The sequence below is a fragment of the Ornithorhynchus anatinus genome, chromosome X1, assembly GCF_004115215.2.
Source record: "Ornithorhynchus anatinus isolate Pmale09 chromosome X1, mOrnAna1.pri.v4, whole genome shotgun sequence".
NCBI classification, from domain to species: domain Eukaryota; kingdom Metazoa; phylum Chordata; class Mammalia; order Monotremata; family Ornithorhynchidae; genus Ornithorhynchus; species Ornithorhynchus anatinus.
Genome location: NC_041749.1, coordinates 53,179,579 through 53,197,533, shown reverse-complemented (window position 1 = coordinate 53,197,533; position 17,955 = coordinate 53,179,579).

The following is a 17,955-nucleotide window of genomic DNA, read 5'->3' as shown; positions in this document are numbered from 1 at the left end:
GGAATAGGATCTTCACTGCCACACTGCCTCTTCACCCCCCCAACCTGCCCAGGACAGACATTTTGAAGGGGTGGGGAAGGGAGGTTATGGGAGAGAAGGAAAGCAGAAAGTGGCCCCAGAAAGGCCCCAGGTATTCCTGGAACACATACCTCAGCAAGAACAGGCTTGGGTTCTAATCCCGGCTCCTCCACTTGTCTGCTGTGTGACCTTGGGTAAGTCACTTTACTTCTCTGTGCCTCAGTTACCTCATCTGTACAGTGGCAATTGAGAATGTGAGCCCCAGGTGGGACAGGGACTGTGTTCAACACGATTTGCTTGTATCCACCCCAGTCCTTAGTATAGTGCCTGGCACATAAGTAAGTGCTTAATACATGCCACTGTTATTATTATACTGGGCATTTCTGTATTCCTGCTTGAAACCCATCTGGAAGTCAGAGCTTCCAGAGCCCCATTAGATGATTCTTTGTGGCAGCAGCACTTTTATGGTAAAAAGGCACCCACAAAGGCTGGGGTCCCCTTCGACAAAGAAGAGAGAAGAAAACAATGCCGAATCATTCATTCATTCATTCAGTAGCATTTATTCAGCGCTTATTATGTGCAGAGCACTGTACTAAACGCTTGGAATGTACAATTCAGCAACATTTAGAGACAATCCCTCAAGTAGGTTCAGCATACTATGCTACGTAGGAACTTCTTCCCTGAAGCAGCATGGCTTAGTAGAAAGAGCCTGGGCTTGGGAGTCAGAGACCATGGCTCCACCACTTGTCAGCTGTGTGACTCTGGGCAAGTCACTTCACTTCTCTGGGCCTCAGCTACCTCATCTGGAAAATGGGGATTAAGATTGTGAGCCCCACGTGGGATAACCTCGATACCTTGAATCTACCCCAGTGCTTAGAACAGTGCTTGGCACATAGTAAGCACTTAACAAATACCATCATTATTATTATTACCATTATTATCTCGGCTTGGTTCCCACCAAGGTGTACTAGGCTTGTGAAGTCTGCTTGATGTCATAAAACATCGTATTGACAACTTTATTTGGCGGGGGAGGAGTAGGGGGTGGGGAGACGGGATGAGGGACGAGAGATCTCTGAAGAGACCTGCAATACCAAGTATGACAGCTGTTTCTTCAGGGAAGGGACTAGACTTTGAGAAGCTGAATGTTTTCTGTATCTTATTCCCAAAGATTCAATGCTTTAATATAACTTGAAAATCGATGGAAACTATGGTTTTTAGCAATTCCTCTACATTAAGTAGAAGGTCCATCACTAGCATAAACAACACCCTTCTCTCCCCACATCCTCCAAAGACTTTGTTTTCCATTTTGTTCTTCCTCCCTGCATTGAGTCTGGCAAGCGCTTGACTCGTGTATAGCTCCCACTGAATGGTTGAGCTATTTATTTATGCAGAACCTATCACTGTAAGATTTTTAGGGCACACTGAAGCCCAATTTAAGGCAATGAGGCAGAGCCACTGACTGCTGGGAAGCAGCAGCAGCTGACAGACCCAACCTGCATGTGGCAACGGGAGACGGTATAGCTCGGGATAGCTCAGGAGACGGGATAGCTCGGGATAGCTCATTTGGAATAAACATGCTGCGGGAATCTCGGAAATAGCAACCGGCACTCTATCAGCCCTGGAGCTGGCAGTGACTTGAAATGGAGGGAGGTGCCATGGGGGAGGTAAAGGAGGCTGAGTCTCCAAAACTTATCGTTAATTCTCAAAGGGGAAGGGTGGTTTTAATAATGATGGCATTTGTTAAGCGCTTACTATGTGCCGAGCACTGTTCTAAGTGCTTTGGGGGGGGCGGGGGGGCTCTGAAAAATACCTTGAAATTTGGGGACAAAGTAAGGAAAGCCATATCTTCCCCCGACCCCTCTGTTCACCACCATCCAGAAAGGTCAGGCAGGTTGTCACTCCCTGGGAAAAGGTAAAAGGAAAAGGTAAAGCGCAAAAGGTAAAGAGGTAGAGCCCTACACAAGGCATAATTGTTAACTAGAGAACAGATTTCCTCTCTTTTCAGCGGGGTCCCAGGATGACAGACTGGCCCAAGGGATCAGTGATGCACTAATTAATAATAATGATTATTTTTATTATTCTTACTATGTATTTGTTAAGCACTTACTTTGTGCCAGGCACTGTTTTAAGCGCTAGGGTGAATTCAAGCAAATCGGGTTGGACACAGTCCCTGTCCCACATGGGGCTCATGGTCTCCATCCCCATTTTACAGATGAGGTAACTGAGGCATAGAGAAGTGAAGTGATTTTACCCAAAGTCACACAGCAGACAAGCTAATTGCTATCCCTCGACAACAGTAGAATTTGAATTGGGAACTCTGGCTTCCTGGGATGTGTTCAGTGAAGGAGGTGAGATGGTAGCTATTCCCCTGGAGCTTCAGCCCTGCTGACCTTCCCTCTTCCTCTCCTCTTCCTGGTCTGCTCCTGGGACCCCTCCCCAACATGTTCAAACCCTGGAAAACTGGAGCTCCTGGGCACCCCCACTGAGCTCTCTGCTTCAGCAGGAGGCTCCTCTCCTTCCTGGTCTAGCCAGTAAAATGCAATCAATCGGAAAGTGAAATTGCAATCTTGACTCCATATTTGATCCCAAGAGGTGGGGTGGTAGAGAAGCAGCATGGCCTAGTGGATAGAGCACAGGCCTTGGAGTTAGAAGGATCTAGGTTCTATTCCCAGCTCTACGGCTTGTCTGTTGTTTGACGGGCAAGTCACTTAACTTCTTTGTGCCTCAGTAGCCTCAGCGGTAAAATGGGGATTAAGACTATGAGCCCCATGTGGGGACAGGGACTGTATCCAGCCCCATTTGATTGCATCCACCCCAGCGCTTAGTACGGTGCCTAGCACATAGTAAGTACTTAAATTCCACAGTCATCATCATCATCATTTAGCTATGGCTGCCCACCTTGCCCAAAAAGTAATGGAGGCAAAGCTAGTGGTTTTGCTCCAACAGTGCTAATTATGTGGGGGTAAAGCCCCCACACTGCTATGGAGTTGGGATCCCTGGCTACTAAAAAGATATATTTGAGGGGAATGGCCAAGTCACTTTTACATCTAAAATACCTCCACTTTTGTTTATTCAAGTTTATTGTTATCTTATCATCTGAAGCTTTCTAGTCAAAGCTACTTAACTATTGCAGGAGTCATGGCATAGTACAGTTGAAAAACAGGGGAGAATATACTCTCACATATATTTGTCCCCTGTCCATTTGTCTATGTGAAATATAGATGTGTGTGTATAGAAGGCTGTTTTACTGCCAGGGAAAGAGAGGAAGCAAAATGGAGGTAAGGGATGTTATCCTAGATTACAGAGCCAGTTAGAGGTATAATAGGGATTAGAATCCACAACCACCATATTACCATTCTATTAGTTTGCTGTCTACTGAGCCTTCAAACAAAACTGTCTGTAGCCTCCCAGAACCACAGAGAGTCACTATCATACTGTGAGCCCGTTGTTGGGTAGGGATTGTCTCTATTTATTGCTCAATTGTACTTTCCAAGTGCTTAGTACAGTGCTCTGCACACAGTAAGCGCTCAATAAATTTGATTGATTGAATGAATGAATGAACTGTTCAGGTGGTTCCATGTTATTAAACCCAATACAATTTTATGGGACAAAACTCAATGCTACGCCTTGATTTTTGAAACTCAGTGAGGTTCTATATTTTAAGTACCAAAAATGTCATTGACTCAATATTCCCTCTTTGGAGGAAAGGTACTACAAGAAACTTCACATAGTTCAACTTCAGAAAACATAAATTCATCAAGAAATGGTTCACAAGCCCCAACAGACAAAGTGGTTTGCCTCAGTAAGACTTGTTTTGCTAAGCTGAGGGTATTTTACTCAGTGGACGGTCAATTTGATTTAAAGGCAGAGTAAAAGGAAGTAAAGAATCGGTCTCCTTTTTTGCAAAATGCTTTAAAATGGTGGCAAATCCTAGACCAATGTATGCAAATGCAAAAATGTTTCAATTTTTTTAAAACTAAAGCATAGAAAACTGATTTTAACACCTTGAATTGTGTGTATAGAGACAAAAGAAAAATCTGGGCCCCAAACGAAACAGAATGTCAGAGAAAACCCTGCTCTGATTGTCATCACTGAGGTAAGGCAGTAACCAAACCACTGAACCCAGGAATGTAGTGAAACATCTATCAGCTGGTATCGACATACACCCATCCAGCTGGGATTAATAATAATAATGTTGGTATTTGTTAAGCGCTTCCACTGTTCTAAGGGCTGGGGTAGACACCGGGGAATCAGGTTGTCCCACGTGGGGCTCACAGTCTTAATCCCCATTTTACAGATGAGGTAACTGAGGCACAGAGAAGTTAAGTGACTTGCCCCCAGTCACACAGCTGACAAGTGGCAGAGCTGGGATTCGAACCCATGATCTCTGACTCCAAAGCCCGTGCTCTTTCCACTGAGCCACGCTGCCATGTCACACGGCTGGCTCAGCCTCAAAACCTGCCCCCCAGTGTCCACCCGTGGGCATATATACGGACATTTTGAGAATGTTGGGAAATGACTCATAAAGGGAGGGACCAATTTAGGCATAGAATTTGAGAACTTTGTTCGTCTGGACAAAGTTTGTACATTACCAGCAAACTCTGAGCATTCTCCCCTGTCTTTCAACTGTACTATGACATGACTCCTGCAAATAGTTAAGTAGCTTTGACTAGAAAGCTTCAGATGATAAGATAACAATAAACTTGAATAAACAAAAGTGGAGGAAATCGTTTACATTTAAGAGTAGTGCTACAGGACAATTTAAAGGCTAGGGCTGACAGACCCTAGGAACAAGCCTTGATCCCTGCTCCTGCTGCTGCTGCTGAACAATTCCTTTAGGCCAGGCAGCTGAGAAGTTAGACCACTCCTGCCTTGACTAGAGCCCTGGAATGTAAGTCTTTTGCAGGTCCCCTCTCCTCCAAGTGAAGAGGGATACATCTCCTCCAAGAGGCGTTCCCTGATTAAGCCCTTTTTTTCCGGACTCCCTCTCCCTTCTGCGTCATCTAAGCATCTGGATCCATGTCCTTTGGGCATTTGGTATTGACCCCTTCCTCAGTCCCATCAGAACTTAGGTACATATCCTTTAATTATTTATTTATATTAGCATCTGGCTTCCTGTCAAGACTGTAAGCCCATTGTGGGCAGGGAACTTGTCTCCCAATTCTATTATGTTGGACTCTCCCAAGAGCTTAGTACAGTGCTCTGCACACAGTAAGTGCTCAATAAATACCATTGATTGATTGATTGATTGATGTCCCAGACAACTCGGCATTCAGACCATCCCAGTAGCAGCATCTCCAGGAGAGGTTGGCAAGGGTAAAAGGGTACAAGGAGAAAAGGCTGGGGTATGAGTCATGAGGTGAGAGAAACAAGAGGAAGCAAAAAATAATTGAGGGAGAGAAGGCAGTAAGATACTTCCAAACTCTCTTCTTCTTCATATTTTTAAGTACTATTCTGGAATATTTGTCCACCTGTTCTTTTTGAAATAATTTATTTAAGAATCTGAGCTCTTGAGAACCTAACCTCCTATTTCTCATTAACTCAATGATTCAGATTTCATATGACCTAATGTTTTATTGCTATGTGAAGGATTAGCTGGTGGTAATCCAATAAATAGAAACTGAATAAGTTCTATTTATGACCATTTTCCATACTGCAGGATCAAAATAGGATCATGGTCTCCAGTGCAGTCTCTTGGGAGACTACCCCAAAAGTAAAATAGTAGTAATAATAACAATGGTATTTGTTCAGCACTTACTATGTGCCAAGCACTGTTCTTAGTAGTAGTCATCACAGTAGAAGTAGCATTTACTGAGGCCCACTTGGTGTGTTACCATGAACTACACGCTAGGGAAGTACAGAATAACAAAATGACAAGCTCCCTACCCACAAAGAGCTAAAACTCTAACAAAGGAGATAAACGCGAACTTTTTTACGACACTGTCAAAATAAATAAATTGAGCAGACATATAGACCTGAATACCAAGGGGGATATAAATAAATTTCATAAAAACAAAAGAATCACAGTGTATACGGTAAAGGCAGGACATTTTTTCTTATGAATGCACTGTAGCAACACTTAGGAACCTTTGATCAGCATAGTCAATAAATAATCCTCAACAAGGGGAGGGGCTCAAGAGAACAAACATCTAGGCTAGGGAACCATATGGTGAGTGCAACAAGGAGGGTTTTTTTTTTCCAAGTGTTATATTTTCCTTGACCACCAATCAGCTTCTTGCCATCCTTCCTGGAGAACAAAGGCCAAATGAAAGCAGGACAAGAATATTTAAATTTAAAATAGGGAACTGTAATATAATGTGAACACAGGGGACAAAAACAGAAGTAAACAAAAAAAATGAGTAAACTTTTAAATTCAGAAGCTAGGTCAGAGGACTTAATCTAAATTGCACTTAATCTAAGACACAAAGGATGTCTTAGACCAAATCAATAAACAATATACAATAATGATGGCATTTGTTAAGCATTTACTATGTGCCAAGCACTGTTCTAAGCGCTAGCACACCACAAGGACCAGGTGGCATCTACTAAAGTATTCTGAAGGAACTCAGAGAATAAGTAGTGAAATATGTCTTGAACATATGACCTGTTGTTACAAATGATATCAGGGCACTGTAGGACTGACAGATCAATAATGTAAATCACCTCTATAAGAAGTTTTCCAGAGACAACACTGGGAATTACAAAACAGTGAGCCACACTTTTAAATCTGGTAAACTGGTAGAACCTATTATTAAATTCAATGAAAAGTTAGAAAAACACACCTGGGAAGACACTTTGGTTTCTCTATGGGAAAAAATCACATCTCACGAATCTTTTGGAGTACTTCAGAAGAGCCAACAAGCGTTTGGATCCAGGAAAATTGGTGAACATATTTAGTTTTTCAAATGGCCTTTGTCAGGGTTCCATTTCAGAAATTAAAAAAAAAACACCCAAATAACCCCAAACATCACAAGTAATCAATAAGATGGGGAGGGTATGTTCTTTTTCAGACAGAAAACTGCTTAAAAGATAGAAAGCAACCAATAATGATATATGGCCAATTTCCTGGATGGAGAAATGTAAGTTGTTTTAGGATCATTTTGTTTGATATCATCATAAATGATTTGGAAGAAGGAGTGCAGTGAAATCTCCAGGACTGCAGATGATCCCAGGCTCTCCTAAGTGGTGAAATGCTCTGCAGATGAGGATAACTGCAGGAAAAGTCTCATATAGCTGAGTGAATGCACAGAAATGAGGCAGCTTTACTCAGTAAAGTACACTCAGTTCTGCCATAATGCCTGTTTTCATTACGTGTTTGGGCTAGGATGTTCCTCTAGACTGTAAGATCATTGTGGGCAGGGAACATGTCTACCAGCTCTGTTACACTGTGCTCTCCCTAGTGCTTAGTACAGTGCTCTGCACACAGTATGCACTCAATAAATATGATTGAATGGTGTTAGGAAATTAGGGAGTACTTGTCTGACAATGTTGGGCCTGTTTAGATATGGCTTGCTGTGATTTTGGTAGAAACCATTTGTGTGTGTACACTCAGTGTTGAAAAAGGTGAGAACTACTGAGTAAATAGCAGGACTCCTTGACTCCTCTCTGTCATTCAACCCACATATTCAAGGTTTTGCAGTAAAGTAACCCTAACATGATAGGAAAACTGGATGTATGCCTATTGCAACCACCAGTTCCACTTGTCCCCAGTTTAGGAGAGGGAGGAGGAAGCCAAGAGAGACACCCCTTGGTGCCCTTTCCAGAACCATTAGCCGAACCAGTCAGAGGGAAGGATTGGAGAGGAGGTAGAGGGGCAGGTTGGGAAGAAGAAAGAAAACCTTGGTCATCTTGAAGTATGGAGTTCGATGTTGGCAGGAAATGTGTCTACTGTTATATTGTACTCCCCCAAGCGCTTAGTACAATGCTCTGTACATAATAAGCACTCAATAAATACGATTGACTGACTGATGGAGAAGCCATCTGGTGTGTTTGCACCTTATAAACACACTTGCCCCTTCCCTTCTTCCCTCCCTGACTCCCATCTTCAACCATTTGTGCTCTAATGGCTTCTTCCCCATTGCTTTTAAACAAGCTCATGTCTCCCCTTTCCTAAAAACACCCTCACTCAACTAAACGGCTCCCACCAGTTATTGCCCCGTCTCCCTCCTATCATTCCTCTCCAAACCTCCTGAGTGAGTTGTCTACACCTACTGGCTCAAGTTCCTCTCCTCCAATTCTTTCCTTTACCCACTTGGATCTGGCTTCCATCCCCTTCACACCACAGAAATTGCCCTCTTACAGGTCACCGATGATCTCTTTCTTGCCAAATCCAACTGCCTCTACTCCATCCTAATTCTCCTCGACCTCTTAGCTGCCTTTGACACTGTCAACCACCCCCTTCTCTTGGAAATGTTATCCAACCTTGGCTTCACTGACAGTGTCCTCTCCTAGTTCTCCTCCTAACTCTCTGGCTGCTCCTTCTCAGTCTCTTTCGTGGGCTCCTCCTCTGCCTTCTATGCCATAACTGTGGGAGACCTTCTAGGTTCCCTTCTATTCTCTATCTAATATCTCTTCTATTCTCCCTTGGAGAACTCATTCACTCCCATGGCTTCATGGAAGAGAATCATCTATGTGGATAATTCCCAAATCTCCATCTCCAGCCCTGATCTCTCTCCCTCTCCACTGTCTCTCATTTCCTCCTGCCTTCAGGACACCTCTTGGACATCCCACCAACACCTCACACTGAACTATTCCAAAGCAGAACTCCTTATCTTCCCACCCAGACCCAGTCCTTCCCCTGAGATTCCCATCACTGTAGACAGCACAACCATCCTTCTTGTCTCACAAGCCTGTATCCTTGACTCTTCTCTGTCATTCAACCCACATATTCAATACATCACTAAATCCTGTAGGTCCAACCTTCACAACATCGCTAAAATCCATCCTTTCTTTTCCATCAAACTGCTACCACATTAATCCAAGCAATTTTCCTATCCTGCCTTGATTACTGTATCAATCTCCTCCCTGCCTCCTGACCTTCCCCACTCCATACTTTACTCTGGTGCCTGGATCATTTTTCTACAAAAACATTCAGTCCAGGTTTTCCCACTCCTCAAGAACCTTCAGTAATTGCCCATTCACCTCCGCATCAAACAGACACTCCTTACCATCTGCTTTAAAGTGCTCAATCACTACGCCCCCTCCTAACTTACCTCACTGCTCTCCTACTACAACCCAGGCCGCACACTTTGCTCCTCTACTGCCCACCTATTCACTTTACCTCATTCTCATCTATTTTGCTGCTGACATCCTGCCTCTTCCCTGCAATGCCCTCTCCCTTCATATCTGACAGATGATGACTATCCCCACCTTGAAAACCTTTATTAAATGCACATCTCCTCCAAGAGGCCTTCCCCAAACAAGCCCTCGTTTCCTCTTCTTCCACTCCCTTCTGTGTCACCTTTTCACTTGCATATGCTCCCTTTACTCACCTCTCCCTCAGCCCTACAGCACTTATGTACATATCCATTATATATTTATATTAATGTCTATCTTCCCCCAGATGGTAAGCCCATTAGGGGCAGGGAATGTATCTTCCAACTCTGTTATATTGCACTCTCCCAAGCACTTACTATGGTACTTTGCACACAGTAAGCACTCAATAAATACAACTGATTGATTGATTGATTGACTGATTATCTTAGCCCACCTTGATTACTGCACCAGCCTCCTCACTGACCTTCTTACCTCCTGTTTCTCTCCACTTCTGTCTATACTTCACTCTGCTGCCCAGATCATTTTTCTACAATAATGTTCAGTCCATGTTTCCCACTCCTCAAGAACCTCCAGTGATTGCCCCTCTACTTCCACATCAAACAGAAACTCCTTACCATTGGCTTTAAAGAACTCAATTACCTTGCCCTCTCTTATCTTACCACCCCGATCTCCTACAACCCAGCCTGCACACTACGCCCCTCTAGTGCCCACCTACTCATTGTTCTTTGATCTCACCTACCTCTCCACTGACCCCTTGCCCACATCTTGCCTCTGGCCTGGAAAGCCCTCCTTCTTCATATCCAACAGACAATCACTCTATCTACCTTCAAAGCTTTATTAAGAGCATCCCCTCCAAGAGACCTTCTCTGACTAGGCCCTCATTGCCTCTTCTCCCACTTCCTTCAGCATCACCCTTGCCCCTGGATTTTTACCTTTGATTCACCCCTCCCTCAGCTCCGTAGCACTTATGTTCATATCAGTAATATATTCATTCATTCATTCCCCTTTCAACTGTAAGCTCACTGTGGGTAGGGAATGAGTGTACCAACACTGTTATATTGTATTCTCCCAAGTATGTAGAACAGTGCTCTGCATAGTAAAAGCTCAATAAATACCACTGATTGATTGACTGATTTCCCTCCTTTCTTCTCCCTCCTCATCCATCATCAGTTTTCTCCCCTCTCTCCACCACTCCTCCCCTCCATCCACCATATTTCTCAGCCTCAAGCCTAGAAATAGATAGGTATTTTTTAAAAGGACAGAAGATACTATGTAGAGGAATATGACAGTTCCGATGCACAATCAAAAACTGACTTTTAGATTGATAGGGAGAAATATTAGTAAAATACTTAGAAACCCATACTAAGATACCTTTGTTCCCTTGTGGAGTGGATTTAATTCTACCTACCCTAATGTTTTCTGCTTGTATTTTGCTCATCTGGTTAAATTGCAATGTAGAGTCCCTCAGGGCTTCATCATGTTTCCCGGGTTTTTACTATTTTGGGAAATGTATTGTTTTCTCACATCTTACTACTTAGACATCATTGCTATGCAGATGTGACCCAAATCTATTTATCATTTTCCACTTACCCCATTGCAGCCACCTATTCAATATCTTAGTGCCTAACCATAGTGTAAGCTTAAGCATCACACAGATTGTTTAAGGGCTTTAAGGTAAAAACACTTCTTCTTAGGGCCTAGCATCTTTTGGAGAAACACTGAGCTGTTGGTGCTTCCATGAATAGTAATCAATAAATCCCATTACCTAAACAAGTGCATGTATCACAAAACTTTGAACTATGTGACCCAAACCAATCCCAAGATGTCTATTCAGGCACTGGTGATATTCATGTAGTTCAGTTGCAATGTGTCGTCCCCCCCAACTCTTTTTTCCCCTTAAATGGTATTTGTTAAGTGCTTACTATGTTCCAGCACTGTACTAAGCACTGTGTAGATGCAAGTTAATCAGGCTAGATGCAGTCCCTGTCCCAGATAGATCTCGCATTTTACAGATGAGGTAACAGACACAGAGAAGTTAAGTGACTTACCCCAGGTCACACCACAGACAAGTCCCCTTGATAGGTATTCCCGAATTAAACTGCATGGAATGCGACAACTGCAGAATAATGTAACTGATGTGGTATTAGGCCTGATGGCTCTGGATTTGGGGATAGTCTATTTTCCTGGTTTGGACTAGCCTTATTGTCTTTTTGCCTTTCCTTCCAAACTGAATAGACATTTTAAATAAGTGGTCCTCAGTTGTTGTATCTCACAGCCTAGATAAAGAAAAACACTGACCTCCAAAATTCATTTTTCATAAGGTGGTCTTCGCCACCCTTGGCACTTTCCCATTTCTGCTCCCTTCTCAAGCCTTATGCTCCACTTCCTCAAAGTCTCACTCATCCTATGCTTTTGGTGTTGTCCATCTGTCCCCCATTCCACAACCCTGGAATCTCTCATCCCTTTTTTTGTTCATTGCTTTCCCTCCCACTTTGGGCTCCCGGGCTGCCCTTCCCATGATCCTTGCCTCTTGTTTCTTTTCCCCAGCAGAACACTGGCCCCTTCAGCTCTCTCTCTCTTGCTCCCTCTGACTTGTCTCAAATGTCTGACACTACTGGGTCTTTCCCTGCCTCCCTAGCTGTAGACCCAGTGAAACTCCAGAGATTTGCCTCTCCAACTTTTCATTCTTACCCACAGTGGGAGTAATGGGTAAAATGGCTGTGGCAGTCTCTGGAATCAATCAATCATATTTGTTGAGTCCTTACTATGTGCAAACACTGTACCAAGCACTTCAGAGAATACAGTATAATAGAGTTGGTAGACACGTTCCATGCCCACAGTGAGCTCAGAGCCTAGAAGGGGAGACAGACATTGATATTAATAAATTACGTACATAATAAATAATGTACATAAGTCCTGAGGGGCTAAGTGGGTGGGGTGAGTAAAGGGAGCAAATCAGGGTGACGCAGAAGGGAGTGGGAAAAGAGGAAAGGAAGGCTTAGACAGGGAAGGCCTCTTGGAAGAGATGTGCCTTCAGTAAGGGTTTGAAGTGGGGGAGAGTAATTGTCTGTTAGATATGAAGAAGGAGGGCATTTCAGGCCAGAGGCAGGATGTGGGTAAGAGGTTGGTGGAGAGATAGATGAGATTGAGGTACAGAGATTAGGTTGGCACCAGAGGAGAGAAGTGTGTAGGCTGCATTGTAGTTGGAGAGCAGGAAAGCAGGGGACGAGGTGATTGAGCGCTTTAAGGCTGATGGTAAGGAGTATCTGTTCAGTATGGAGGTGGATGGGCAACCACTGGAGGTTCTTGAGGAGTGGGGAAATATGGACTGAACATTGATCATGGACTGATCCTGGCAGCAGAGTGAAGTATCGACTGGACTGGGGAGACGCAGGAGGCAGGGAGGTCAGCAAGGAGGCTGATACAGTAATCAAGGCGGGATAGGATAATGATTTAGACTAATGTGGTAGCAGTTTGGATGGAGAGGAAAGGGCACATTTTAGCGTTGTTTGTGGAGGTTGAAACCTCCAATGGAGATGATGGCTGGGAGAAACCATCCCATCCTTGTCCTAGCAGGCACAGGAAGAGAGGGAAGAGTGACGATGATGCTGCAAGGACCCAGCTGACTTGGTAAGATCTATGCCTGAGTACCAGTGGAAGTGCTTCCTGGCCCTGAGTCAGCTCCTTACAGAGTAGTGGAGGAGAAACAGTGGAGAATCAGGTCTTCTTCCTCTCCTGACGCAGCCTCTCCTGGCCTCTCCCTGGTCTCCCCACCACTCTATCCACACTCTATCCCAGGAGCTGATTTCCAAGTCCATCTTATTCCCTCCTTACTCCGGGAAAGGCAGAGCTCTGGGGAAGTGGTAATGTCACACTGCGCAATTGGGCAGCCAGCAGGGGAAGTTGAGGGGCAAGTGAGGCTTTGTGAGAAGTTGGATTCTTTTCAGGAATCAAGTGGAAGAGTCAAGAAGAATTTTCAAACCCTTGAAACCACAGGTTCGAAAAACATTTGTCAGTTGATTCCCGGGCCTGAGTATCTTTGGCTTAGCCTTAGTGTTTCTACAGTCCTAGATGTTTTCGGCCTATTCTAAGCCAGGGCATCAACGGCTTATTCAAGGTCCAAGAAAGGCATCAATGGGTCAAGGCTCTTACCTCTATCATGTAAGCAGAGGGCAGAGGTAGGAATAGGCAGTGCATCAGCTGAACCAAGCACTGACCTAGGGTAAGCTTTGCAAAATCTCTGGTAGTGCTTAGTTGAGTGTTGTGGCCACAGCTTGAGTCTGAGATCATAATAATAATTGTGGTATTTGTTAAGTGCTTACTATGTGCCAAGCACTGGGGTGGTCACAAGATAATCAGGTCCCACATGGGGATCACAGTCCAAGTAGCGGAGAAACAAGTATTGAATCCCCATTTTGCAGGTAAGGGAACTGAAACACAAGAAGTTAAGCGACTTGCCCAAGGTCACACAGCTGGCCGGTGGAGGGGCTGGGATTAGAACCCAGGTCCTCTGACTCCCGGGCCTGTGCTCTTTCCCACTAGGCCATGCTGCTTCCCGTAGATCAGTTGCTCTCACTCCTTCTTGACTTCAGTTGAGACTAGATTTCCCAGGCCTTCTGTCTTGCTCACAAAAAATGTTCAGATCTGAAAAAGGGGAAAAGATTGGAGATCATGAGAGATCCCAATCAGCTTCCTTTTGGGGAATGGCCCAGATAGATAGGGTTCCTTTTCATCTCAAGCTATTTTCTGGGATGGGGAGAAAAGGAGGAAAGAAGATGAAAGGGGGAGGAGAGGAATGGAAATGAATAAAAGATCCAAGGTCTTCCCTGGGTCAGTACTTGTCATTAATATACTTATGGTATTTAGTGTCCTTCACATTTATGCCCATTGGAACAAAAATTCATGGAAGTGCTTTTTTTCTGGATAATTTTCTAAAAAATAAAAACAGCTAGGGAGGCATTTTGCCACTGCATATTATGTGAATGATGTATAGATGCAATTAAATGATCAACAAGTGCCTGCCAGAAATCCTACTGCAAACTGAAGGAGAAATTGGAGGAGAAGATCAAGGCCAGTCAAGCACACTGTCAGGAAATAGTGAGATGAAGTGTGTGAGGAGAAACAGGAAAATGAATGCAAATGCAGGCAAAGAAAAGACTTGTACAGATGATGAAATCAACCTCGGCAATCGGTTGAGATTATCACGTGTTGCAGTTTGCCCCAAACAGGTTGGTGATTAAGGTGTCTGATTTACAGAGCTCTCCAAAGTTTGAGATTAACAATTATGGTAATTATTTATGGGATTTGTTAAACGCTTACTATGTGTCAAGTACCGGTCTAAAGTGCTGGGGCAGATGCAAGGCTGCTGTGGCAGTAAGCTCACTGATTCTGCAGTACTTTACCTCCATGTCATAGCCTGCATGTTCTGCCCCATATAGAACGTCAAATTAGTTTTGGGGGGGTTTTTTAGGGCATTTGTTAAGTGCTTATTATGTGCCGGGCATCATACTAAACAATATGGTAAATATAATCAGATTGGGCACAGTCCATGTCCAACATGGGGCTCCTGGTCTTAATCTCCCTTGGACAGATGAGGTAACTGATGAGGAGTTAAGTAATTTGCCCAAGGTCACACAGCAGACAAATAACAGATCCAGGATTAGAACTCAGCTTCTCTGACTCCGAGGTCATGTGGTCTTTCCTCTGGCCACTCTGCTTCCCTGCTTCATATGCCCAAATCTGTTGTTTTTGCTTTTTGGATTTGCCATTTCATTCCTGTCCCCTCACTGCCAAGTCCCTCCTCCACCAGCCCTCCTGACTCTTCTTTTCTAGCCAATTTAGCCAGCCCTCAAAATTTTCCAAGGGCACCTTATCACCCTCCACATCAGTCTCAAACTCCTGATTAGGAATTTCAAGACTCTCAGGCAGTTTCCCTTCTACCAAATCTTCCCCTTATCTGGCAGCCCTTCCCGACTGCTTTATCCCTGCTGATCTCATCCCCACTCCCACCTCTGCTCCACTCAAGCTGGATCGTTTACTATTTCCTTCTCTAGATGCTCAGCCTTGACTCATTTTGCCGCCCACATAGAAACTGCTCTCTGTTAGTCTCGTCCCTCCCTGGATGGGGTTGGGGGGGGGAGGGATTTTTAGTTTGTTCTCCCCAGATTTAGTCATTTCATGAGAATCATTTCCTTCCCCCCTGCCCCCCTCAGTGCAAAAGGAACGTTATGGGCAGGGAACGTGTCTGCCAACTCTGTTGTAGTGTTCCCCCGCCCACCCACCCCCAATGCTTTGTACAGTGCTCTGCACATTGTAAGTGCTCAGTAAATATCATTGAATACACTGCAATAGCCAAGCTACTCTGGAGGAGCAGCGTGGCTCAGTGGAAAGAGCCTGAGCTTCGGAGTCAGAGGTCATGAGTTCAACTCCCGGCTCTGCCACTTGTCAGCTGTGTGACTGTGGGCAAGTCACTTAACTTCTCTGTGCCTCAGTTACCTCATCTGTAAAATGGGGATTAACTGTGAGCCTCACGTGGGACAACCTGATTACCCTGTATCTACCCCAGTGCTTAGAACAGTGCTCTGCACATAGTAAGCGCTTAACAAATACCAACATTATTACTCTAAATAGCATAGTCTTCATCCAGGGAGCTAACAGCTAATTTGGGGGGGGTTTTTTAACGTCCCTTGTTGTTTTTTTTGAGGGATGGCTACTTGTACCCTTATGGATGGATTGGGGATGTGTCTGTTTATTGTTATACCATACTCTCCCAAGCACTTAGTACAGTAATCTGCACACAGTAAGAGCTCAATAAATACGACTGAATGAAGGATGGAATGGATTATTTCCTTGACTCCGAGGCCTGGACCGTCATCATTTCTTGATCTCTAGGTGGGAGTTTAGAGAATTCTGGAAATTTCAATGGCATGATCCCCACCATTTGCCCATTTTTCTGTATGTTTCTTATGCCCATGTAACTTTTATTGACTTTGAAGAGCAAACTAAACAGTACCAAAAAGGAAAATCAACTGATTTAGGCAACTGAAGCAGGGAAGCAGTGTGGCCTAGTGAAAAGAGCATGGCCCTGGGAGTCAGAGGGCCTGAGTTCTAATCTTGGATCTGCCACTGGTCTGCTGTGTGACCTTGGGCAAGTCACTTAACTCCTCTGCGCCTCATCTGTCAAATGGGGATTAAGACTGTGAGCCCCATGTTGGACATGGACTGTGTAGTAAAGAGGAAGTGGAGAATTTGGTCCCCTATTTGCTCTTGAACATTAGTTTCCCTCCTTCTTCTGAAGCTGAATCAGGGCACAATTCTGTATTTTGAGAGTGCTAATAAAGTGTTAGGCTAGCTGACACTCTTCCTCCAAGGATTTGGAACACCAGCTCTGCAATTTTCCAGCTTCCCATTAATTTGAAGTGCAAAAGGCTGGGTTTGCACCCGAATCAGAAGTAATAGGGAGATTATTGGTAAAATAAACATTAGAATACTTTCAAATAACAAATCAGGATACGGAGAAAAGCGGTCATAGTCTTGAAAGACTTTATGCACAGTTGATGGGTAATATCTATTCTGCAGACATAAAGTCCTGCTCGATTAATATTTGGCATCAAACACTGTGCAATAAAAAATAGCTTTGCCTCCTTGTCCTCTGTTTTTGCTAAGTTTTGACAGGCATCCCAGGTGCAGCAACATACTCTGAACTTTTGCTCCCCAGGGTGGTGCAATCCAGAGGCGATGAACCTGGGTCACAGCAGAATGGTGGAAGTTGGTCTGTTCATAAAAGGTTCCCTGCCCACTTCCTCGTGACAGAAGGAGAAAAGGACAATAGGCTTGGCGCTAGAATAAAGAAACAGTAGCAGCTTCAATCGTCGCTAGGAACAAGGGACTAGTCAGCTGGGAGTTAAGTGACTGAGGGAAAAGGGAAAAGAGAAGGAAGAGTTAGAATAGGTTTATCAGCCCACAGTCAATAGTCAATACCATTATCAAGCGCTTAAAAGGTGTGAGGTGCCTTACTAAATCTGGAAAGAACACATGGGCATTGATTTAGACATGGCCCCTGGCCCATAGTGGGCTCACAGTCTAAATGTAGACTTGGATTATGCTGAAGGATTCTGCCCCATGAAAAAAAATAAAATGAGACCATTAATGGAAACCCTACTTAACCTGATCCTTATGACAAAATCTCCCATAAAAGTAACTGCTTTCTTTTATGAAAGAAGGATTTTCAGAATTAGATTGTACGTGCAGATTTTATTAGCCCCAAACTTTCCTTAATATGTACCTGGAGAAAGGCCACACTTCATTTTATTCAAAGTGCATACATTCGTTTTGTAGAAAAAAGACTACAGTGGTCTAATGGCAAGAAAATACGAATGTAAAACCAAGCCGCATAATCTGTTATTAAACATTTCTCATATGAGGACTAACCACCTAAGCATTACTGAAAAGGTCATTTCAGCCAACTATTGCAGGGCCCAGATTAAGGTTCTGGTGACCAAAGGTGGAAGAAGCTGAAGGGCCTGTCCTGTCTCCAAGGGTCTCCAAGTCTGTGACTCCTGTTCATGGTTGTAGTGGAGTAGATTGAGAGAGGAGGACTCTGGGACTATCCATTCTCCCCCATAGATAGGGTAGGCATCTTGATGGCTGCTGGGGGGAGAG